The sequence below is a fragment of the Nomia melanderi genome, chromosome 14 (assembly GCF_051020985.1).
Source record: "Nomia melanderi isolate GNS246 chromosome 14, iyNomMela1, whole genome shotgun sequence".
NCBI classification, from domain to species: Eukaryota; Metazoa; Arthropoda; class Insecta; order Hymenoptera; family Halictidae; genus Nomia; species Nomia melanderi.
Genome location: NC_135012.1, coordinates 3,134,274 through 3,161,059, shown reverse-complemented (window position 1 = coordinate 3,161,059; position 26,786 = coordinate 3,134,274). Strand labels below are relative to the sequence as shown.

The following is a 26,786-nucleotide window of genomic DNA, read 5'->3' as shown; positions in this document are numbered from 1 at the left end:
AAGACCATCGTCCCCAATACTCAGACTCCCAACCGAAGAAATTACCCTTATTTCCCCGAATCGCCTCGAGAAACTATATTCCGCATAAAGATCGGTCCGCTCATAATCCAAGTAATGAGCCGAAGCGGGGTCTCGCAATTAACCGAGCCCATTAAAAGCGGCGCTTGTTTTCGCGCGGTCGTACAAACGGTTCCCGATCGTTCCCGATAATGGAGGAAACGAGTTGGCCATCGAGTAACACGTGATCGCGCCCCCCTCCCGCTGCCGCTTCTGGTGCGTCGTCTCATTAATCCACGCAAACAATTTAAATACTGTTTTTGTCAGCCCGACCCCAAAGCCAACTTCGTTAATTACGTTTTATCGCGGCTTCGTCCACATTTCCAGTCCGATCCGCGCGTTTCCTCGTTAATATTAGAGTAATTTAACCGGGTCTGCCGTTCATCGTGCATTGTTTCGCAATCTCGTAGTTAATAATACGCAACGCGCCGCTTCGTACATTACTGATTTGCACGCGACACCTGAAAAGGCGGAACCACCGTTAACCGCGATCGCGAGGAGATCGACGTTTATGCTGGTGGTATCCGGACGGATGTCGTTAATCGCGTTCGATCGGCCGTTCTAATGGCGAAGGTGGACATCGTTAATGTCGTGTCGGGTGTACCGGGTAATTTTATATTGTTCGGTTACGCGGATGGTGTTTCGCGGCTATTATACGGGCTCATATTCTAATTCGATAATATTATGTATCGCTTCGTGTCGGATTACGTTGCGTTCTACGTGATTTGTGCGTTCTAATTCTATTATATTCTATACAGCCTGCTCGTGCAGATCGTTGTAACCCTATAATTCATATTTTCAGTGAATAATACCGTACATTGTTCTACGTTTAATTGTGCGCGCAGCATTCTACGCATATGATGTACAGCGTTCAAAAGTTGGCTGGATCGGTTTTCGAACTTTTCTTATTTATAGACTTTGAGAACTTTTTGTTGTTAACGTGTGGAGAATATATTGCGTTAGAGGATACTTTTAACCCTTTGCACTCGAGAGGTCAGTCACCACTTGATTCGGTACAACAAAACTATCAAGTTGAATATTTAATGTTTCCAATGGAACTTTGCACTACGGGAAATATTGAAATAAAACTCCTTCGTTGCTTAATTTATCTATGAATTATCGTCAAATTAGTTTCAAACTATCTTCTATATCTTGTCAGAAAATCTTGAATACTTCCATTGAAAAACGAGTGCAAAGGGTTCATACGTCGACGCTCATTTTGAAATCGGTGAGTGCTTCCAAAAACACGCTTCTTTTTTTTGTCAATTGATTCTTGGGGAGAATCCCTTTTTCAACGAAGGGACGACTAACATAATTCGAAACGTTGGAAATTCATATAGAAAACCGAGTGGCAGATAGGAAAATATATTGTTTAATAGAGCAGCTCCCGTTTCTGTCGATGGATTAACCCCTTAACGCGCAGTTTTTTTGAAAAAAAACGGCCAAAAAAAATCAATTTTGATATACTGCCCTTTTGTTCCTTGGAAAAAGGCTATATTTTATTCTTGAATAAATAAGTGTTATAGCTTACAATCCCATGTAAATGATAAATATCAATAAAACGATGTTTTTTCTATGCTTTCACATTGTTATTTTCACAGTTTTGCCTGTTTGGCGCGCTCGAATTAACTGGAGCGTACAAGTTAAGGGGTTAAGCGTCGCCGATTCGGCGAGTGCCGCTGCGTGTCTGACCGTGTCTCGTTATTTCTACTTGCGCACTCGATGCGCACGTTATTGTCCGCGGTTCATCGGTCTCGCAGTTCTTCCAACGACCGGTTCGTAAAAAATTATTGTCCCGTGGGCACCGGGCAACGCAATATCCGGCGAGCAGTTATGAACGTTTATTTAAGTGGAAGTGAACAGTAATGGTCAGACGCGCCCCGGCCATTCTCTGACTTCAGTCACGGCCAAACGCTGCGTCTGACTGTTATTCGACATTTCTACTTACGCCGCACATTCCTTCCTGTATTTATAGTAACCACCTCCGACGTCAAACTATAAACGGAGACGAAATATTTTTACTGCACCGGCTATGTTTAGAAATGGTACACGGCCAGACTTTCGCGGAATGACTTCCGCGGACCGAAAAATTTTATGGTGAACACTCCTGAGGGAGTACTGTATTCAGCCTTTAACGCGCGATAATAAAAACGGAATCGCTTAACGAATTACCTTCGTTGAATATAATGATTAACATCGACGGATGTAGGATAGTCTTGAATAATTAATCAATTCCTTTTGATTACGATTCCGGCATTCGTACAATGTTTTTTATCGATATTAACCATTAACCCCTTGGCGTACTATTTACTTTCGTTACTAAGCTCGTGTAATATTTTACTATCGACAATTTGTAAGAAACACAACACAATTTTTCATTCTACTTCAGATGGAAATTTCATTTGAAGATAATACATTGATAATAGCAAAATAGTTGTTTGCTTTGATCAGTGGGTAATGAACAACATTGATTCTTGTTGAATTAGTTTAGAAATCTTCATCACGAGTCTCACTCGTCATTGTACGGCGAAGGGTTAATGACATGGCACGTTTACTTAATAGATTCGATGTCGTTTATGACGGCAAAAATCATTTTATTATGTTTATCACTATTGTTGCAATATTTACAATTAACACGTTAAGTATCATGCTAAGTCAACTTCTGCGAGTTTCTTTCGTTATCTATGTCACAGTATTTGTTATCAGTAAATAAACTTGAGATACTTCTAAACTTGAAATAATCCATAAAATTAATTTATCGTTATTTCGAAACGGCGCAGAGCATTGTTCTTAATAACGACTAGTATCAATATGAACACTCTCGTAAGCAGTTGAATACCATTCAATGCTTCCAATAATCTCAAACACAGTTTCCCCGATATTCTAATCTCAATGGTACTAAACCACGACGATCAAGACCCTCCCGAATCGCTGGAAAATCATTAATTTATTTTCAATCTAATCCAAATCCTTGAAATACTTCCGGACCGTTAGTAGTTAATAAATGTGTGGTATTAATGGAATTTAAATATGTTTTATTTAAAAAAAAACATAGGAATAGATAATTGAATAAAATACCATAGTTTTAGCTTTATTTTATTAAACACATATATTTATTCCTAGCTCTCGATTACTATAGTAACACTAATATATTTTTAAAATCAAACCGAAATTTGTAACTTGTGAGAAAGAATAAGGAATTCGATTTTGTCATTTCAGTTTGGATTTGTGTTATACATATCTAAACTGTTACATTAACCCTCTATAGGCTCGTGTGACTTCGAAGTCACACATCAATATACCGAGTTGAATTGACGTATTCAATTTTTTATTGCAAAATGACAAACGACATTAAATAATTAACCAACTTAAACTTTTGTACACACAGGCGTCTACGTTCAACGTCATTGTAACTTCAAAGTTACAAAATATATTCGTTTCAATAAAATTGTTGAAACTATTGAATACATTGTTAATTTGTGTTCATATGTTGATACTTATTAATTTCATACTGCGTAAATTTTGTTATAATCACGAAACAAAATTCGGCTCATAGAAGGTTAACGTAGTGCTAGCAATTAAACGGTAGACTAAAAATCCTCATTATCACGGGGCTGACGTGCAATGTGTTAAAACTACTCTACAAATGTCTATATATTTCGAACAATTTCCTTTTCCAAGAAATATGAAGGAAACAGTATTTTCCACATGAAAACGGTTCTCTCTTGCAAAGTGTCCCGTCGCGAGGATCGAGCGAAGCCGGGCACGCGCGATTCCTCGTCGAATAAATCTTCATACCTGGCCGAGCAACGACGCAAGTCTTCGGAGGATCGTCCACTTTCCACGAGCGGTCTTTCCAGCTTACTCGCGCGGAAGAATCACCGGCCGCTGCGGGCACAACACTAACGAGGAACAAAGCGTTTCCCCGGCGTCGAAGGGAAACCTTGTCCCGCGACGAATCCATCAAAGCGACCACGTAAAACGCTCTCCGCCATTATTCCCGATCCTGTTTCTTCGCTCGGTCGCCCGTGTCCCCTTTTCTCTTTATCCACCCCTCCCCCCCCCGGCCCTTCGCCACCTCGTCACCGCTTTTTCCGGCGGACATGCACTTCCGGGTCAAGAATCCCGGTTGATTTCTTATCTCTGTAATCATTCATTCGAGCTGTCACTCTTTAACACTAGAACTACCGAGCATTTGATACGATTGAAATGTACTCGCTATGAATATTGTAGTAATAGATTATTTTCGGTTTCTTCAGACATTCATTATAGTACTCAAGTGAAACTATTTATTTTCAAACCATTTCGAATATTCAGTGCTTTTGGGATATCAATAATTGCGAAACAGAAAAACTGAATCTCGTTCTGCAAAGACACTTGGCTATGCAACTTCGCTAATTACCACAGTATTGAAAAAATATAAAATTTAATTCGAATTGATTATCTATTTAAAATATATTACACAACAATATATCTGTTTTTCTATGTATAGTGATACAAGTTGACCTCAGTAAAAATTGCCATCCGCATAATTCAGTTTTCTGAAAATTACCCAGTACGCAATGTGATAACCCTTTGTACTCGAAAGTTTTTCGCTTGAAATATTCAATGCTCTCTACTGACTACTATAATAATTCGACTTAACACGTTGAATGCCATGGGGGTCACCGATGACCCCCAATTAAATCGAATTACTATAGTTCATTTAATTGACTAATATCAATACTATCGAATGCGGTGACATTGAGCAAGATCAGCGTGCAATAATAATAACGCAATTCAATAAAATGATTTAATATTATATTTTTTTCCGGTTTGTGCATTTTGTTCTATAAAATCGTGCGGCGTTCAACGTGTTAATTGTGCTCACCGATGACCCCCACATTCACCGTGTTAATCAAACATCCACAAAAGTTAGCATCCAAACGCTTAATCACAGAACAACGCATTAATTAACCATTAAAATGTCCGCGAGCAATTGTCTCCTAATTCCACGGGTATCAGTTGCCACCCTCCAGGGTTCAGCTCGAACAATTTAATCCACAAGAAACACCGATCTGCAATTCATGAGGATCCACTCGGGAATTATTCAAGTGTCAGCCTCTTATTTCGCCGCTCCGCCCGCGCCCCCAGTTTTTCCGCGAAACGGGGCCAGACCAGGCATATTTTAACATTAGCCGAAAACGTGTCGGCGACGGTTGAAACGCTGCTCCTCCGTCTGGGTGAGCGTTGACGTCTCTCGGAATCGTTTTACGTATTCCATGGCCGTGTCACGGGCCCAGTTATCTCCGGAAGCGACCGGCGGAGAGGTCTCGCCCGATAAATCTCAATTTTTGTTCAGCTGGCTCGTGAAACACCCTTTATCTGCCGGCGACTCGTCCCTTTAATTTATGGAAACGAAAAAACCACGACCTGTGCCCGCCTAAACGGCGCGGGGACCGAAGAACGAAGTTTCGAGGAGTCTCGTGGCAAACTTTCCTCTTTCTCCGTTTTTTTTCTTTTAACCGTTCGTCCTTAGTTCGTGATGAAAAAATTTCTACCACGCAACTTTCTAACGAGACTCGGCCCCCGCGATAAAAATGATTAAACCAGGGTCCTAGCCTTTGCCCTTTATACGTCGGATGACGAATTATTCGACTAGAAGGGACTGGACGTTGTTTACGTTCTCGTTTACCACTTGCTTTATGACTTGTTTCTCGAGTTTGATCGAGAGGATTTACCAGTGATAAGTTGTTGAAATATAGACTAATTCTGGGTCCATGTTGCTTGGAAGTATTGTTATTGGTAAGAGAAGAATAGTATTTTATTTGTATTCAAGAGAATTTAGTACTGTCAATACTTAGTGTAGTATTTGATGTTATAGTAGTATTCAGTATTATTCTGTCGTTTTTTAATTATTGGTAATAGAAAAATAATATTTCATTTGAATTCAAGAGAATTCAGTAATGTTGATTCTTAGTGTAGTATGTGATATTATAGTAGTATTCAGTACTATTCTGTCTTTGTTTAATTATTAGTAATGGAAGAATAATAATTCTTTTTAATTCAAGAGAATTCAATACTGTTGTTTCTTATTATAGTATAAAATATTATAGTAGTATTCAGTATTATTCTGTCTTTGTTTAATTATTGGTAATGGAAGAATAATATTTCTTTTGAATTTAAGAGAATTCAGTACTGTTGTTTTTTATTATAGTATAAAATATTATAGTAGTATTCAGTGCTATTTTATCCCAGTTTAATTCTTTTTAAAACATTCGCTATGAGTCTAACGTGTTATTATAAGGCAAGAGGTTAATGATTAATTCAGGGTGATGAATTTTTATTGTGAAATGGTGAATCTATTAAAATAAAATTACGAGAATACTTTTGAGGAGACGGTGTGTGAAACGTATTGAAACGTCCACGATCGTCGAGCTTTCCTTTTATCAAGGGAAACCAGATGATCCTTCTACTTACTGTTTTTCGTCTGTCTAGGTCCATCTGGTCTTGCGGTTTTTTGCATGTCGGAGATGAGTTCCACCGGCAATACAGAAGCAATGTAACGTTGTTTATGTCGGAAAGAGGATTTCGCGGTTCGCGGTCAGCTTTGTAAGTAGATTTAGCGTGCGCTGCACGGACGAATTTGCTCGTGAAATTGTGATAGAGATGATTCTATTCTCCTGATTCCGTGAAAATATGGGGAATGATTTGTTTCGGAGGAAAGTTTATTACGCCGCGTTTAAATTGAACGGGAATCCGTGCAAACTCGGTGAATTATTCGAGTGTTTAAGCGAATGTTCAGCTCGTATTTTTCCGCGTTCGCTGTTGAACCGTCGCTCAGTTGTCGCTCACACCGACCGAGGAAGAATTTATTGGACTCCGGAAAAATCGACGGCCATTCCAGTTTAACTCGGTGATTCGTATGTAAATAACTGTTTAAATTCCGCCGACGAGAAAATTGAAAAATCGTCCAAAACAATCGTTATTATTTATTCCTCAGTAATTTATGCGCTGCCCTAATGAATTATATTTACATTTTTCTAAAAATTCCATGAAATCCGATACATCGCCAAAATTAACTCAAACCGATTATACATTTCAAAGTAATATTATTTTCCAGATACTAATTTGTTCAGTTTAACTCGGTGATTCGTAAGTAAATAACTGTTTAAATTCCTATCGGCGAGAGAATTGAAAAATCGTCAAAAATAATGATTATTGTTTATTCCTCAGTAATTTATTCGCTGCCCTAATGAATTATATTTCCTGCAACTTCCATGAAATCCGATACGATATCACCAAAATGAACTCATACCGATTATATATTTCAAAGTAATATTATTTTCCAGATATTCGCTGGCATCGTTCGCTATCCGAGTCTTTATGCTTCTTATCTCTTCGTTTTTTTTTCTTCGCCCAAGCAAGCCCGCAACTTATACGACTTTCGTGTATCCATATTTGATAAGGACGACATGTCCTCGCGACATCGACCATATATTCTTGGCCCGCGCGAAACTCCTGTCGAGTCTCCGGGCAACTTTTCCGCGCCCGACCCCGTTCGGCTTTTACTTTAAACTTTGACTCCCGTCGCAGCTAGTTTCCGGGCCAACCCCACCGTCGCCACTTACCCTAACTCTTCTCGTTCACGGCCCCCGCGACCGTTCTCTTTTTTTATTCCCCCGCGTTGTTCCGGGCGCGAGACATATTTTAATATCGGCATGGACGTGTCCGTCGCCCTCTTAACGTCCTCGAACTTCGGAGTTATTCCGGCCGCCAGGAAAGTGCGGGTCGAACGCGCGGTGTCACGTTACTTCGGTAAGAACTCGCGGATCATGCTTCTTCATCGATGGATCGCACAGTGTTGGCTACCATTGGTCAAAACTCGAAAAATTGGCTACACTCGTGAGGAATCTTGAAGGCTATCAATGTGTTGGTAAGTAGTTCTTGCTACACAAATGATTTTTATTTGAGAAATAGCAATTGATGTGTGACGCTTGAAACGAGCTCTAAAATTCTGGAATCTACTTTGATTTCAAGTAGTAATTTCCATTTAAATACACCTTCGGCGAAGCATCACCTTCATTTCAATATACTCTTCCATTAATTACTAAAGTTCGAACATCAACATGGAACATTAATAAGTTGCACTCGCAATGCACAGTTGTACTTATTACTGTACATTGAATCCCGAATACGTTTTTCATAAATTGGTTTTTCGACAACAATGGTAGCTCGTTCTCCTCGTCCTACGTTCGGCGAACAAAGGGACTCGGAATTATTTATCTCTCATTGTTTTCACTGTCTAATTATCAGAACGCGTAACCCCCGTTACGCGTACGGCAACGAAACAATGCTGAAACACCACCCACCTCGAAAACAATTCTATAAATTCATTGTTCGTTCATTACTCGAAGACACCCCGAAATTCCCATTTAAAAACCACGAGTAATCCGAACGAACGGGACCAACCCACTTACAGCGGAATGAACCCGCGCGGAATCGGACAATTAAACGATACCTCAGCAAACAACTAAATTCCACCGACAGACGCGGAATTCTTTGAGCGGAGTTACGATCCGCAATTTCGCTTTAATAAAATTCCATCCCCTTTATTTCCCTTTATCTTTTTTATCACGCGGCTGAGCGGGATAACCGAAAACGAAAAGGAAAAACAACCGGAAACGGGAAACGTGACAGGAGGTATGTACCTCCACCTCTCTCTCTCTCTCTCTCTCTCTCTCTCTCTCTCTCTCTCTCTCTCTCGTTTTCCGCTTTCCGAACCACGGTAATTTTCGCGTGCGGTAGGAACACCGCCAGAAAATTCGGACGTTGCTAGATTTTATCGCGTTTATTACCGTCCGCGCCGCGACGTCGATTCGACGGCGGTCTCGCCGTGATAAGGCTGCCTCCTGTACGCTTTCCATTTCCCAGAGGTCCGCGGGCCGATACATCTGGCCAGCCACGGGGCAACCGGGCTCGCTCGAAAAAAATTTCTGGGACGCCGCCGCGAGTCAGCCGGCTAATTCGCCGGATCGATCCCCGACCGATAATTAGCCCGGGCCATTCTACGGAGTCATTGTTCCCTGGAGCGACTAGTCCTTCTTGTTACGCGTCCCGGGGCGGTTTGAATAACGCGACGCTGCCGGATCAAGGGGTCGACGCGTGTTTTCACGCCTGTGTTCAAGCGAGCTTCGGATTCTGAAATTGAATGGCGATTGGTGTTTCTGTGCCGTGAGATCGTGGAATTGAAGAAGATTTTCGACTTTCGTGACGAATTTCAGAGTGTGATCGCTTTAACACTAGAACTACCGAGCATTTGATACGATTGAAACGTGATCGCTATGAATATTGTAGTAATAGATACAGTAATAGATTATTTAGAAAATGTTAACGCTAGAAGCTCCTAATGTTTCTATAGTAGCTTCAAAACAATAACAATCTTCTCAGTGATTAACACTAGAACTACCGAGCATTTGATACGATTGAAATCGCTATGAATATTGTAGTAGTAGATTATTTTCGGTTTCTTCAGACATTAATTATAGTATTCGAGTGAGACAATTTATTTTCAAAATCATTTCGAATATTCAGTGCTTTTAAGATATGAATAATTGCGAAACAGAAAAACTGAATCTCGTTTTACAAAGACACTTAGCTATGCAACTTCGCTAATTACCACAGTATTGAAAAAATATAAAATTTAATTCGAATTGATTATCTATTTAAAATATATTACACAACAATATACCTGTTTTTCTATGTATAGTAATACAAGTTGACCTCAGTAAAAATTGCCATCTGCACAATTCAGTTTTCTGAAAATTACTCGGTACGCAATGTGTTAACTCTTTGCACTCGAAAGTTTTTCGCTTGAAATATTCAATCCTTTCTAGTTAGATGTAGACGAGATCCTTCAAAATTAATCTATCAAGAAATCACACATAAATTAGGGAACAAAGCTATTTTCTTTCAATATTTCACGTATTCACGCAGTATACGCGAAACACATGAAAGAAATAATATATCTCTGCTCCATAATTTGTGCAGGTTTATGTAAGTTGCAATGATATTGCTAATATTTCGTCAGAGAATAATGAATGTTTGCAATAAGAAATATTGTTCAGTACAAAGCGTTAACACTAGAACTACCGATCACTTGATTTTTACAGATTTCTTCATCGAAATCATAAGCGTAGTAAGATTCCAATTGACTAGTATATCAGTTTTCTCACTGAATTAGCTTCATTAAGCATTCTTCGCAGGAGTATCTCTATTTTCTTAGTATCTAGTAGTTCCAGTAGTTCAAAGTTTGTTGAAATATGTAAGAGCAATCAGTATGATTGTTTTGAATATTGAAACAGCAATGTTTGCAACTGTTTTACTACGCTTCTCTTCTGTTGCGTTCCAAGTTGACCTGTCTTCTGAATTATTCAATTATTCCACATTTCCATGTAACCGAGTGAATTTTATATCGGTCCGATCAGAAATTTGATATTTCCATCGTTTCGAGCGGATATTTCATATTCTTATCGTTTCGATCGAATACGAATAAAACAGGCCCGAATAGAAATGATTATTTAATTCCAACCTTTATTCCGGGTTATTCAGCTCGAACTTTTTGATCTCTGGCTCCTGCATAACGCAAAATTCGTGCCGCGCGAAATGTAACTGCGCGTTCCGGGTGATCTTACTGTATACATCCGCCGCCTCCGCCCCCGGCTCGTCTCGTTCGAGCCGCGCGACGTGTGTAACTCGCGAGCGACGGAGTTCCGCGCGGCGAATACCTACACGCGTCGTATCGATCCGAGCCGCGGGAACGAACTCCATAATTAATGAGAGTGGAAAATGTTATTCGACGAAGGTTTAATGGAACTGATCCACGGACGACGCGCGGACGTGTACGGGATCAAATATTAATCTTCCCGCCGCAGACATTAGATTGCGGATCGGTGATTGCCGGCTTCGCGCGGATTCTCGCGCGAACACGAGAACTGTAACAAGCAAACTTGCCAATCGTTTAATAAGAAATCCACTCGTGACAATGGATTCTTGGGAACTTGTTCAAATAATAAATTAACTTCTCCAACTTCTAAGAGCTCTTGCCGCGTGAAACGAAACTCTGCGTCTGCGATTCTTAACGGTAAAACTACAGAATAATTACAACTTCCAATTATTTATCAAAATTAGAACAATACGTTTCTCGAGACTCGAAGAGTCTAGTCTTATATTTGTACAGATACAATTTAACCTTTAGCACTCCACGTTGTTTTGTAATCTATCAGCAACTACAACTACTTTTTATAGTATTAAGCGAAAATTAGAAATGCTATAAGATTTCTTCGATCTTTTATTTTCCTTAGTACAAAATTCGGATGCAAATCGAATAATTTTAGGGTAGTTTCTTTAAGATTCATTAAAATATTTAATATTGTAACTGCTGCAATATTGGAGCCTACAGAGTTCAAAGGGTTAATAGAAAATCTTCCGCGAACTTGATAATTCAAATATTAAATAAAAATTCTGAAGTGCGTCAATTCGGTCCGTCTAGTAATTTAACGTTAATTCACTTCAATTCGGTGTTTCATAGTTTCAACACACTCTCGGGTTGCCGCAACATTCCGTAGCACGGTGAAATAATTCATTTACTAATTTACATCTCCGAATATCATACACCGAAGTTCGAAACCGTCGCGCCGGCGTTCAAAGGATCAAACACCGCGGAGACGGTCGCGGAGTTTGAAACGTTCCCAAGATTTTAATATCGCGTTTAAAACGTCCGGCCACGGGCGACAGTCGACGGCAAAAGGGTTAAATCGGAAAGACTCCCGGGAGCACGGTGCGTTTCGTGAAAATAATGTTAATCTTCCCGCGGAGTCTGTTAAAAAAGACCGTCGGATTATTCGCGGAAGCGTCCAACAAAGCGGCCCGCAGTCAAACTGGGGAACAAATAGAGAGCGGACACGCTCTGGAGCTTTATGAATCCTGTCTCTGTGGTTGGGGGTTAATGTACCGATTACTCAAAAGAGAAAAGGAATTCACCGCGGCATCCTGGAGTCGCGCGGCTGAAACAATTCGCCGTGCGTCCTTGATACGTTTATGATTACCTGGACGGCGGGACGGGCAAGTTTTAATGGAACGTCGGTGAACAATGGCGTTTCCGTTCGCGAGCAATAAACCCGGTCCGCGGCGGAATAACAAATAAATGAGTCAGCCGGAAGTCCTCGAATCGAAGGCCCTTCGCCCGCGTAATCCCCCCCCCCCCCCCCCCCCCGCGACGGGCCGGGTCTCGTCGGCGTCGTTACCGCCGTCTAATTGTCCGCCATTCATCGCGACGATTTTAACTAGCTGTGTTCCCTGTGTCCCGTTATCCGGTCCTCGCGATATATCCCACCAATTAACGCAAAAAACTCGCCCCCTCCGGCCGATGGGCAATGAAAAATCTCGTTGCCGCGTCACGCGTACGCAACTGCCCCACTTAGCGGGACCTCTTTCTGCTCTGGAGGGTCAAACCGAACCTTTTTTCCCCCGTTTGTTTCATTGTTTTGCTCGAGATACTCGCACAATGCAACTTGGACGCGATTTTCTGCGATTCGAGGGAGTCACGCTTGGAGGACTTGATCGCTATTGATGGATAGGTATGTTCGAGTTTTAGTATTTTTGTGGGAGGGTATGTTGAGTATTGTTCCTTTTATTGTTTGTAGTATTATATTTGTGTTGGTGGCTTACTAGATTGAATTATGATTGATTCATTTGTGATGGCGTAGGTTCAAAATGCGCAACACTATGAATCAATTGAAAGTGAAGGTGCTTAACACTAAAACTACCAAACGAGTCAAAATGACCCATTCCTGATTTCTTCTTTTTGCGATTATTAAAAAGATAATAAATTCTTCTCTAAGTAATTATTAAAGAAATTAATTTATCAATACGTAAAGTAAATTATAAATCAATTAAAGTCTCAATAAATGCACTCTAGAAGTTTCTGTAGAGGAAACAGGTGAATAATTTGGCATGCTAAGAATATGTTAATGTACCTTTTCATACAACAAATTTAAGAATGCTAGCTTCTTCGACCTTTAACCTGCAATGTGTCAGACTCGTAACTTAAATTTTAAACTAAGTTTCAGAAGACCAAGGGTTGTTTCTTTTTAAGAAAATTTAAATCAAATATTACTTTCCTATTGTCAACCGTTAACCTATGAGGTAAATACAGAGATAAACAACAGATTGTTTGCCTTAATAAATCATTAACGATAAAGTAGTTGTATCAATCATAGTTGACACTAGAACTACGTACCAGTCAAAATGACTGGTTTCGATTTCTCTGTTTAGCAATTATTGATATCTTCGAAGCACTGAATATTCTAAATGATTTTGAAAATAAATAATTTCATTTGTGCACTACAATGAATGCCTGAAGAAACTGGAAATAATCTATTGTTACAATTTTAATAGGAATTGCATATTAATCATATTAAATGCTCGGTAGTTCTAGTGTTAACCCTCTATAGGCCCATGTAACTTTAAAGTTACATATCAATATATCGGCATCTTGTTGATTTATTTCATTTTGCACTCGAAGTGGTGAATAAAATTAAGTAATCAGTTAACTTAAACTTTTATACACTTAGGCATGAAAGTTTAACGTCATTGTAACTTGAAAGTTACAAAACATATTCGTTTGATGAAATTATTGAAAAGTATTGAATACATTGTTAATTCGTATTCATATGAGGATATTTATTAATTTTCTACTGCATAGATTTTGTTGTAATCATGAACAAAAACTCGGCCCATAAAGGGTTAAGAAAGAAATCAGTACAAGCGGTGAAAGGAATGCCCTAGAAACTTCTGGAGAAAAGTGTCTCCAGACCAAAGACGCCTGATCAGGCCGTTGTTCGACTAGACACATGAAACTTAGAATTCCGATCACGCGGTACACCGAAAATTCCCCATATGGTTTTCCCATTCACAGACGCGTTCTCGGATTCATTTAGAATTCATGGGGACCCGGCGGACCAGCGCGAAATCCGAATAATCTTCGATCCCTTTCGCTGACGAGAACAACGTAACGAGTATCAGTTCTCGAATTCTCGTTTCCTTTAGCCACGACTTCTCTTCGCTCCCTTTTCTCTCTGCCCCTCTTTTTTTTCAGCTTCCAGGGAACTCGTCGCGGTGAAATGCACCGTCGCGGCTTTTATGCGTTTCTGCATTCGCGATGTATCGTGATTCTCGAGCGAAGGGGACTGATGCAGTCGCACTGCGAATGACTAATGCATACCGATTTAGTTGCGACGACGCGTTTAAGAGGCTGCGGTCACATCGTCGCACCGACGAAACGATGTTTCAATGATCGTCTCTCGAAACGTCGTGCTCGTCGGTCGAGAAATGATTAAACAATCGGAATTCTCTGATAACGTCTGGCTAGAACAATCCTTTATTCCGTTCTTCAAAGGAAATGAATTTTCCATTACGTCGCATGAACAGAATGAATATTCCGCGTTACGAACGCGTTGATTTGTTAACGAAACAATATGAGAACGGTGATTCGATGATGAATTTTTCGTGAATTATCGTTGACAAATTACCGCCACGCAGCTGTCTTTCCGTCATATTTTATTCGAATAATATTCGGCCGCTACGTTGCCGCGCACACGCAACGCTGTTAATTAGCCCCGTATTCCCATCAGTTGTCGAGCGTTACCATTGTGCGTTTACTTCCGATGAGTTGTGTATCGCAATTAACCAGATATGAAACCCGTTATTATTGATACATATCTGTCCTGTTCAAATACAGCCAGTGCGAGAACGAATCGATACGAAACGCTGGGACCGAATCTGATGCAGCATTCTAAGTTGCGAAAGGACCGTGCTTCGGAATCCTCTACAGTAATTAAACAAAATTCTCTATAACCTTCCACTATATATATATACCTATCAAACTCTATCAAACATAACTGTTTCAAAGTCACACAGAATTACCAATCATCCCGATACATCGATGCTCAAACAATCCAAAACCGATTTCTCCCCTAAAATTCTAACTCCTGTCACCCGCAACCATCGATCAATCCTAATTTCCAACACAGTTTTACTCCGTAAAACTTCAAATTCCCCTGGCAACCCTCCGGCGAGTCCATTACAACTCAAACAAAATCAAACGAGCTCAATGCTCGCCCCCTGACACACAAGAGGCTTTTCGCGCGGAAGCCCGTTGGGCGGGGACAGTTTGCAAAATGGGGAAACGTTCCCAATATAAATAAAAGGGGACGTCGGGTAGACGAAGAAATGCGAGGCACTTATTGGCAATAACGTCTGAGACGTATTTCCGGAGCGATTCGTACGTCGAAGCAAGGTCCCCGGCAGCGGGGAGTGGGGATGTCGTCGGAGGGTTGTAGGTGTAGGCGTCCGGGAGTCACGAACACGCGTTACAATACCGTGATTTCCGGGGAACGAAACCTACTTCCCAGTTTAACACGATTCCGCAAAATCAATTACCACCAGCACCCATAATATACGGGCAAAGTTCCTAGGCCAAAAGTGTTCTCCCACCTCCCCGAGAACGGCATCCACCGAACTTGTCTCAGCGCCGACAATTCCGCGCGTCGTTCGACCCCCTCCCACGCTGCCGACCACCCCTCCGCCGCCCCTTAACTCGCGAAATTATAGTGGTTCAGCTCGAATTCGGGCCGCGAAACACTGTCGGGAATGGCTGTCGCGTAAACGTGCACGAATAATCTGTAACTCCGACCTCTCTGTGTCTCTCGGCGTCCCCCCGAAACCACCCCTGTCTTCCGGCCACCCGTTAGCCGGGTACGTTCTTCCATTCCGGTCCTGTTTTCCGCGTTATCGTTCAACGCCGCAGCCGTGTACACGCGAACGGCCTCTTTATCTCGCGCGCTGATTGCTCGCTAAGCGCTGGCCGAAGACACTTCCGACCCCCCGCAGTTCACGTTGACGAGGGCTGCTTGGATTCCGCGACGTCTACCGCCTCGCCTCGGGTTTCTCCGTTGAATGGAATTTCGTGAGGGATGTGTACAGTGGAACTGTTTTCTTGTTTCATTAGGGCTGGCGACTAATTGTGTGTTTTTGTTTGATACGTTGAATGTGGTCACCGCGCGAATTCGATTACTGCGATTCTTTTGATTGAAAGGGGTTGTTTGGAGGATTTCTGTGGTGTAAGTAACGTTGCTTAACCTCTTGACCTATGATTTCTTTCTCAACTCTCGTCGATACTGCTACTTTGTCATGAATAATTTATATGTTATTCCTATATTTCCTTTTAAGTATAATAGTCGATTACAGAGGAATAATATTTATTTTGAACTCGAATTAACTAAGTGACACAGGTATTTGTTGAATCATGTTGAAAATCTTCGCCATGAACCTCACTCATTGTTGTAGGATAAGGGCTTAATGCAGTGTTTAACAAGGCATACTTGTAATGTTAACGATACAATTCAATTATTTAACCCTTTGCACTCCACGAATTTTCACTGAAAATACTCAATATTTCCTAATGAGCAGATGAGGTTTTCCAAAATTGACTTGACAAGAAGTCGCGCATACATTGAGGAAGGAAACTATTTTCTTTCAATATTTCATATTTATTATACAAAGTTGAATATCAAACCTCAAACTGTACAATTTAGCTGTGTCAAATTAATTAGTGGCGACTGAGAGGCGCCTCCGGAGTGCAAAGGATTAATATTGTGTTTCTTTCATTTCGCCTATTCTGTATAATCGTCATTCGACGTGTTAATGATGAAGATATGGAGCTGTTAAAGTTTAACCTTTTGGAGGCGATGATTTTATAAGATATAGAACCTACAGATTCTGTGAAATTGGATCCAATTAAATAATAGAGAATAAGGAAACTATGTACTAATTCCTTATGTACATGAAAATTTTATCTCAGCAAAATTTCAATTTGTCCGTAAAGGATTAAACCATTTTTTGTACGAACCCAACGAGTTTGTTATGCTTTTAGTCGATTTATATTTCAGCTTGCCTATTAACAAATTGAGTGAAAATATTACTTCGCAGCTAATAGAGTAAACAAGGAAATATACAAAGTCCACATTGATTTTTAACTATCGCGATCAAGCGTTACTACCATACACTAATAAAATAAAAATTAACGAATTAGAGGCCGCGGTAAACGAAGTTTCCGTCATGAAATAAATTAGATCCCTCTCGTTTACAGTAATTGTCCCGCAAAGTAACTTACGATCGAACGCGGCCCGTTATTAGATTACCGCGAAACATCCAGCAGCGGCCGGGTAATTTTATAAAAATATTTTTGTCGTAAAAACGTCGGGCTCCTGGAGGACCCTTCGCGTTCCGGCCCGGCGTTCAATTAACTCGGCCACAATTTCGTTACTACTAATAGACCGCGGAGTTGTCGGCAAAATTTCCATTCTGCATAGGTTATACCGCGAAAGTTGGGACAAAGGGGGGAACGACTGGAAAATTCTTCGCGGCGGACATGAAAATGAAATATTGTTAATGTTGTCACGGTCGGTAGAGCTCACCCGGGGGTACCGGGGACACGCGTGGATCCGGATTATTAATGATAAAACAAAAATTGAACAGCCCACTGAGCGGAAAAGAACCTTTGTCCGCGCGTCCATTATGCGTTCTGCATTGTCGCGCGCGATTTGAAAGAGGGTTTCGTTTATTCGTCGCCGGCCGTCTCGCAGGTTTTATTGTCGGGAACACGTATTCCCTTGAACCGCGGCTCTTTTGAATATTTTCTTCGGCGCCCGGCTGGATCTGGAGCGCGAGATATTTCCGTCGCGCGGGCTCCTCGGTTGAATGTGTAACTTTATTAGGAAACGAATCGTATTCCCCCCTGCTTAACTCCATTGTTCCCCGGGACAATTAACGAGTAACGTCTGTCTGACATGTGTATATATACATGTTCCCGAGTCATTACGTGTAAACTGTTTTTCGCGTGTATGTCGTTAACGGTCGTTCCGCTTCCGCGTAAAAATATAGAGCGGAGCTCTATACACCTACGACCCTTTGAATTCAACTTTGAACCGCCGACGTGGATCCCGATGCTCTTGTTTGAATTTCTCGGTTGGATGTGTCATTTCATGTCGCCGTCTTTTTTCATCTCTTTTTTCGTTAATTACGAACAAATAAATTAATAACATTCTTTGTGACAACGAGCAATTGGTTCGAAGTTCTGCGACGTTTGATTAATTAACACGTTGACGTAAATGACGTCTATAGACGTCCATTGTGCTTGTAGATGCAAACGACGTTTATAGCAGTCTTATGTTTTTAGTATTATAAAATAATTTTAAAAATGTATATCACTGTTGAATTTATCACTGCCTTCTTTTAAAAATTGTTAAAGGAGAGTTACTCAAGGAAACTCCTCCGACAAAAATAATTTGTAGCCATTATAAAGTGTTAAGGCTCTTTTATTTTTACCTAAATTAATTCCAAAAAATATCGTTAGACACCAAAACGTCTATAGCCGTCTTTTGCGTATGAGAGAAATCGAAGCTGTAAAAACAAGTGACGGCTATAGACGTCTACCATTTTTTAGGAAAATTTATTAAAAAATACAATAACTTTAATCTGTAAGTATGAAATCTTGATTGTCCCCAAGAACGAACTAATTAACAAAAAAAAGAAGCGTGTTTTTGGAAGCACTCGCCGATTTCAAAATGAGCGTCAACGTATCAACCCTTTGCACTCGAAAGTTTTTCACTGGAAATATTCAACACTTCCCGGCAAGATATAAACGACGTCCAAAACTAATCTAACGATAGTTCACAGATAAATTAACCCTTACACTCCAGATGGTTTTGTGATCTGTCAGCAACTGCAATTTTTATGGTATCTCTAGTGAAAATGAAAAATGCTATAACCTTCGATCTTTTAATAAAAATTTAATAATTAATAATAGAAAATCTAATATTATTAGGGTAGTTTCTTTAATTGATTAAAATATTTAACATTATAACTGGTGCAATATTTCCTACAGAGTTCAAAGGGTTAAGCAACGAAGCTGTTTTATTTAAATATTTCACATAGCAGTACAAAGTTTAATTTAACACTAGATTTACGGTCGTTTATTATACAGTTTATTCTGTTGTTCCTAGAAAAATGAATATTCGTTCGTTTAGATCTTGGAAATTAAAGTTGTTCTACAATAGACGATTAGGATAAATATTCATGCCATTGCATCGATCAAAATCGACGTAAACACTTCATAAATGTGGGAATGGATGTATTTGAGTCTGTGCAATAGATGAATGACGCGACTGTGTGTGTGAGCGCGTTCTGAATGAATGTTCAAAGCGTTGGAATATTCTAAATTATATTGATTTTCTCTGTATGTTAAGAATGTTCGTTTTTTTTTATGAATCTAGAATATTCCAAATATATGTGAAGTTAATGCATGGCAATGAAAGAATGTTCTAGAAAGTGTGTGAGCGAGACAAGAGCATCTGAGTATATAAATAGTGTGTGCGTTGTTTCATTTAGTTAGTGTTTTATTGTAAGTTGTCAAGAAATAATCATACTGTTTCTAATAAAATTCTCTTTCTCCTACATAAATAATGTTTGTCAAATTCGACATGCGTCAATTTGACGCAATTCCGTAAACCTAGTGTTAAAGTACCAAATATTCAACTTCATAGTTTCCCTGCAACGAATCAAGTGGTGACTGAGAGTCACCTCTCGAGTGCAAAAGGTTAAAATATCAAGTTGATACTCCGCGTGACGTTAGCGGAACTAGGGGGTTGAAACATTGTAACCTCACGCGGAGCCGCGCGCGTTTAGCGAATAATATTCCGATGTACTTTGTTAATCAGCATCGTTTTAATAACTCGCGCGACGGAGGTTTTCGCGGGGAATTTCTATTTTCGCCACGTGCAGCGCTTTTGCGCGTTCAGTTTTCATTTGTCCGCTGACCTAGAACGACCGCGGCGTTTCTATTACGCGGCGTGTACTTAAAAATGTTGGAAATTCCGCTATGTCACGGAGTAGGCGGCTCGTTGGAGCACGTGTCGCTGGTTTATGAGTCTTTGTTATTATTTACGGCCATTTGGGGATTGAGCCCGGTCGTTTAAAATTGATAGGGCGCACGATAAATATGCTGACCGGCCGCGTCGAGAATGTTTGCGTGACGGATGAATATTTATTTGCAAAAATCATGTATGCGTCGTGTCGGTTCGGAAAGGGGAATCACGGAAAGCAATTTTATTTTTCAATTGTGTTGCGCTGCATGGATCCGGATGTGAACATTTTTACTTAATGCTTCACTTTAATAAGCAACGTGTCATTTCGTGTCCATCGTCGCTCTCGAACACGTCAACCGTTTAAATATATTCATTTCAATCCACCAAATAATTATATTACAATCCCCAATGAAACAAATCCAATACAGCCGTTCGAACAATACCGATATTAATATTTCTACATCGTTCGTAACACGAAAAAACCGCTTACACATTTATTGGGATTATTGAAATTCGTTACAATTTCAAAGCCAACATAATCCAATCGATAAATAAAACACAAGTAATCAATGAAATTCCCATAATTCCCGTCCGAGGACTTTTAATCCGAGGATCTCCGACGAGCAATAATAAGTTTCTAGTTCGACATCGGCCAGCCATCCCTCAAATGTTCCGCAATTAATTATGCTCGCGCGAGCCGGAGGGTGCGAGAACTTAAGCAATTAATGGCTTAAATCCCGAACACCTTAACGACCTCAGTTAGACCGTGCGTCTGACTATACGTTAAAGTTAACGGTTAAAACGTGTCTTTTGTTCCATCGGCGATCGTTATCCGCAATTATTAATTAGAACTCGCTGAAACCAGTTCGATTTCGGTTTCGCATTAATCACGGCCGAAGATTACAAACAGAGAATTTATTATCGTATCGATTACATTTAAATCGTCATCAGTAACGTTTAATCGGATATAACATTCTGCCCTACTTCGCTAACGACGCCCAGTTCTGCTGCATTCGGTACAACGAATGATCTTGCGGCAAATGCACCCGAGGAGAGTCTTTCAGTCTCCTTACCGGAATCATCTTATTCCGGCGTATCCGCAAAGGAGCGGCCCCGGAGTTCTACTGCGAAATTACTGATCGGGGCTCGAATAAACCCCAGGACCATTCCGAAGATGCACGTTACGAGGAGAATTACCGATCACCCGGCGAGCGGCGAAAGAATCGGCCAGAAGAACCCCATTCTTCGGGAAGATTATTTTTCCAGGGGGAATCGATTCTACTAACTCCCCCGAACCACCCTTCTGCTGTTCCGTCGCCTGGCGCCGGCCTCTCGGTGCACCGAAAAAGAATCCATCCAACGAAATCCATGGAAACGATCGGGCCAACACGTGGCAATGATCTCTAGGGTGGTCGGCACCGTGAGCCACTTTTGCAAGATTTTTATTATCCTTTCGATAGAATAAACTATTTATCTTCTGGAATAATGGATTCAGGCTCGAAGTGAATGCGTTGAATTATACTGGAATCTTTTGGATAATTGCCTTTTGGATATTCCAGTGAGGTTAGATAAATTAAGAGTTAACACGTTGACTGTTCACCGATGACCGCAGCTTCAAGTTACTTGAAAACAATTATGGTTTGTTGTAATCATCGCTTTTACAGCGATTTCTTTCGAACATGCTCCCCAGGGGCGAAATTCCGTCACGGGGTCTTCCAATGAAGTTTTTTAAAATCTCTAGACGATAGTCATGAAAACTCAATTTTCTTATTGTTGGTGAGTATGTTTATTTTGTGTTTCTATACTTTACAGATACTATTATAGTGGGGCTATTATTATAGATAGTGAAGAGGTGGATCTGCAGTAATCGAGAATTAGGAATAAATATATGTATTTAATGAAATATGGAAACGATACGGACAACACGTAAAAAGTACAACTCAATGCAACGAAGGCCAACACACGACTCTTCTCTCGCCACTCTCTTACCACTCTTTTACAGACATTCTCTCCCAAAAATGATTCTCTCCCCCACAAGCATTCTTCTCACTCGCACTCATCACAAACACTCAGATGCACCCCTGGAAAGCTGGCCCTGCAGTCTTGGGTCCGTGATGTTTTACAGCCTGTCCTTCACTCACACTCATTCTTACATTCGCTCTTCTTAAAAATACTTTAATCTACGCTAAAAGTTCTAGATACTACACTATTAACCCTTTGCATTCGGGAGGTGACTCTCAGTCACCACCTGATTTGATAGAGTAAAATTATAGAATCTGATATTTAATATCGAACTTTGTATAATGCATGATACATGAAATTAGAATAAAATAGCTTTGTTCCTCAACATACTGGCGATTTTTCTTCGAATTAGTCCCAAAGAACATCGCCTTCGCCTCGTTAAAAAATGTTAAATATTTCTAGTAAGAAACTTCCGAGTGCAAAGGGTTAATTCAAAAAAAGTCTCGACGACTACTTTACTTGGAATAACTGATAAATGATTACTATTATTGCGCACACGTGCAACCGGTCTTATAGCCTCGGAAATCAATTGCACACATGGTGCAATCGGTCTCGAATGGGTTAATAACACGATAACTTGATCATAGTGTAACCTAATAATCATGGCAATCAAAGCGTTAATAGGAATATAACACAGAATTTTCAAGTCGTTACAAACACAGTGCTTTGAAACGCTATTGTCAGTCAAACTTTCATTCCAACTTTACATAAACCGGTATACTCGCGGAATACGCCGGATCTCGACAAAAAATTGACGTGAAAAGGCGAGGGGGATATTCCATTTGAAAATGCAGTGTTTGCGCGCGAGTGTTCACCGAATCGAAGGAACACCGTTCAATCGTACTGTTCCTCCACTCTCTATCAAGCTTCCCATTTCCTATATTATTACACCTTTCCCGGGAGATTAAACAAACGGCGCGCGCTCCAAACAACGGTTTCGACGGACGAAAAATAGCGAAATCCGGGGAACCGGCAATGTTTTCAATGTTCCACTTCGATTTTCATGAATGCACGGTAACGACTGCTCCGAGGAACAATCACTCGAAACCACGAGTACGGGATTCGACGCAATTGTTCGTTATTTCGGCATAAATACTCGATAAAAGCTCGCGTGCCCCGAAAATATGAATACACTCGTGGTACTATCAAAGATTAACCCTTTGCGCTCCAAAGGTACCTCTCAATTACCACTTGATTGGTGCATCAAAATTGTAAAATTTCGTATTTAACACGTTGAATGCCATGGTGGTCACCGGCGTCCCCCGACCAAATCGAATTACTATAGTTCACTCAATGAAACGATGATTATATGAAAACATTTCTATATTACAAATAATGCTACATAATACAGTGATATTCAGCTAGATGAACGTGGAATAGTAATAATGCAATTCGATCAAATGATTTAATATTATAGTTTCTCCATTCTGTGTATTTTCCTCTGTGAAATCGTGCGGCGTTCAACGTGTTAACATTAGTCTTGGGTAATCTGTCGATACGTGAAACGTGGAATTAAAATACCATTGTTCCCCTTATTTTGTGAATAGATTCCTCGTTAAGTTAGTTTAACACGTTGAACGCCGCACGATTTCATAGAGGAAAATACACAAAATGGAAAAAATACAATATTAGATCATTTGACTGAATTGGATTGTTATCATTGCACGTTCATCAAACTGAATGTCACCGCAATGGATATCATTATTTATAATATATAAATGTTTGCGAATAATCGTCGTTTAATTGAGTGAATTATAGTAATTCGATTTACTTGGGGACCATCGGTGACCCCCATGGCTTTCAACGTGTTAAAATATCATCTATATTTCACAGAAATAAATTGACTATTTTTAATGACAAATTTTTGGAGTGCAAAGGGTTAATTCCAGACGAAGACGTCGAAATAATGAAAAACATTATTGATACGTTGAATGCTAAATAGAATCACCATAATTCGCTCGATTAAAAGGTGATCATTTGGAGACATTTGTATATTGTAAATAATACTACTTGGTGCAACGACAATGGCGTAATTAAATGATTCGATATTATCTATTCTGATTTCTATTCCGTTTCGTGACATCGTGCGATACTTAACGTGTGAAAATGTCATCTATATTTCATAAAAATAAATTGAATGTTTCTAGTGACAGATTTTTGGAGTGCAAAGGGTTAATCTGACGTGCACGCGATGGGAAACGTTGGGGGAGTGCGCGCAAGGGTCGGTTTCGTCACGATCAACCCCCGGCAGGCGAGCGATACCAAGATTTTTATTATTTCCCCGATAACGGCCGGGACGCCCCATCCGGCATCGACCAAAGTGGCCGAGCCGGCGGTGCCGTTAATCCAATTACCCGGATTAATTAAACGATGGCGGCGGTTGGTTCTCGTTAAGCTACTTCGGCCGTCGGTTCGGTTATACACCTCGTTCGGGACGAGGTCTCTACCGGTCGTTCCAGCCGCGAGACCGGCCAGCCGCGTCTCGAGCCAAGTTTCGCGCAAAACTTTTCCCCGCGGAGAGTGGAAAGACCGCTCTGTCGCCGTGGATGAAAAGTAGGAGTGCGCTAGAGCCGGAAAATACCGGAAAAGGCGTCGCTAGAGACGGGATGAACAAGTCCTGGAGATGTTACGCCGTCTCCTAAGTAATGTTTCTTATCTTACTTCGTAAGATGTTTTCTGGCACTAGGTTTTGGAGAATGTATTAACGTTTATAATGGTTTTTCATTCGTGCTGTTATTAGATGTGGGTTAGTTGTCTGTTTTTAACACTGGAGCTAGCGTATCGGCGAAACTGGTTTCGATTTGTTTCGTAATTATTGGTATCTTAACACTGTATACTGGTAACGAGAAATCTCGACTTTACCAATAACGATTATAAAATTAACTGCAGGAAGTGTCTAATATTCTATTGGAGAAACGTTATTATACCGAGAAAACAATTGTAAGTGAAAATTTCAAAAAGTCTCTTTTGACTATAGAAACTCCAAGAATGCATCTATCGAGACTTGAATTGATTCAGTGTTCAATTTGCATATTGCCAAATCAATTTCTTTAATAACTCCCAGAGAAGCATCTTGCATTTGTTTAATAATCACGAAAAGAAGAAATCTGGAATGTGTCATTTTGACTCGTTCAGTAAACTCGTAAATCGATTTCTTTAATAATGCCTCAAAGAAGCGTCCGTTTGAAATGATCTTTAAAATTGATAAGTTTATTTGAATACTATAATGAATGTCTGAAAAATCTGAAAATAATCTATTGTTACAATTTTTATGGAGATTACATATTAGTCGTATTAAATGCTCGGTAGTTCTAGTGTCAAACCTTTGACTTAACACTAGATTTACGGGCATTTATTCTATACTTTATTTTATTGTTCCTAGAGAACTATGTGTTCGTTTATATAAATCGCGAAAATTGTAGCTTCAAAACCAGAATATTGCAATACGTATTCGCATAATTGCACGAATCAAAATCGACTTAAACTGTTACTAAGTAATGTTTAAAAAATTCAATATCCGTCAAATTGACGGGTTCCGTAAACCTAGTGTTAAACGAGCATCAACTTGTACAAACGATAAAATGAACTGTAGATGTTCGTGAATATAATATTAATGACATTCAAGAATGTTTTGAGATAATCCTGAAATGTGTCTCATCCTGAAATTCTGTAGAATCTCACGTTTCTACTGCAACCGCGAAAATGGAATGAAGCAATTCATTTTCCTGTTTTTCCACTGTATCTGACTCTGTTTTGGGGATGTTTGTGTCTCTTCCCTTAACGTATGTGGTCTTGCATAGTTTCTCGGGGATTCCGGAGCTCGAGGCGCTATGGGGATAAGTTTAAGGACAATTGATACGTTAATGGGTTCAATAATCGCTGCAATGGAAAGGGCGACGCGGAGTGACTAATTGTTTCGCGTGTTGAACGCGCTGATGCCACGGCGGAGACGACAAAAGGAAGACTTTCGGAGCTGTTGATTAATAGACGGTTAACAACGAGTGCTTTACGGCCGCGTAATTAATTAATTTACCGTCGTTTGTGTTTCTGAGGCGATTTAATTTACGTTTTATTATCAGTAATGATGCGGGATGTTATACCATAAAACTGTACAAATTACGTGACAAAGAATTCGAATATTCCCCTTACGAATCTTCCTGTTTCGTTCCACGAAAAATAAAAGTTCCACCACTCGATGTTCCCCTCGGTATTGAACAACTTTCCTCTGAAACATTTTTGCGTACACTCAATATTTTCGGAGACATTCGACTGTAACGCTTTATAATTTCTACCCTGTACATTTAACCTGACGGACTTAGTTTTCATTTTAGCAGCCCTACGCTTAGAAACACACGTTGACGCAATATTCCGTCAAAGGGTTAAGTCTAATCTCGAGGGGTGACTTTCAGTCACCACTTGATTCGACACAACAAAACTAAAGTTGAATATTCCATATTTCAAATTAAACTTTGCATTGCTACGTGAAACATTGAAATAGAACACCTTTGTTGCTTAACCCTCTGTAGGCCCATGTAACTTTAAAGTCACATATCAGTATATTGGCATCTTGTTGATTTATTTCATTTTGCACTCGAAATGGTGAATAAAATTAAGTAATCAGTTAACTTAAACTTTTTTACGCTCAGGCATGAAAGTTTACCGTCATTGTAACTTGAAAGTTACAAAATATATTCGTTTGATGAAATTATTGAAACTATTGAATACATTGTTAATTCATATTCA

General features: G+C 40.1%; 1 protein-coding gene and 1 long non-coding RNA gene across 2 annotated transcripts in view; one reads left to right on the top strand and one right to left on the bottom strand.

Moving 5' to 3' along the window:
- Window positions 1–26,786, top strand: part of LOC143175274 (uncharacterized) — a 152,916-nt gene that overhangs the window by 83,554 nt on the left and 42,576 nt on the right. Inside the window, exon 2 of the long non-coding RNA XR_013000032.1 lies at window positions 6,535–6,648. This is a non-coding gene — a long non-coding RNA (uncharacterized LOC143175274). The remainder of the gene's footprint in view (window positions 1–6,534; window positions 6,649–26,786) is intronic.
- Window positions 1–26,786, bottom strand: part of LOC116427029 (uncharacterized) — a 138,860-nt gene that overhangs the window by 82,360 nt on the left and 29,714 nt on the right. The gene's annotated exons all lie outside the window — the stretch shown is intronic.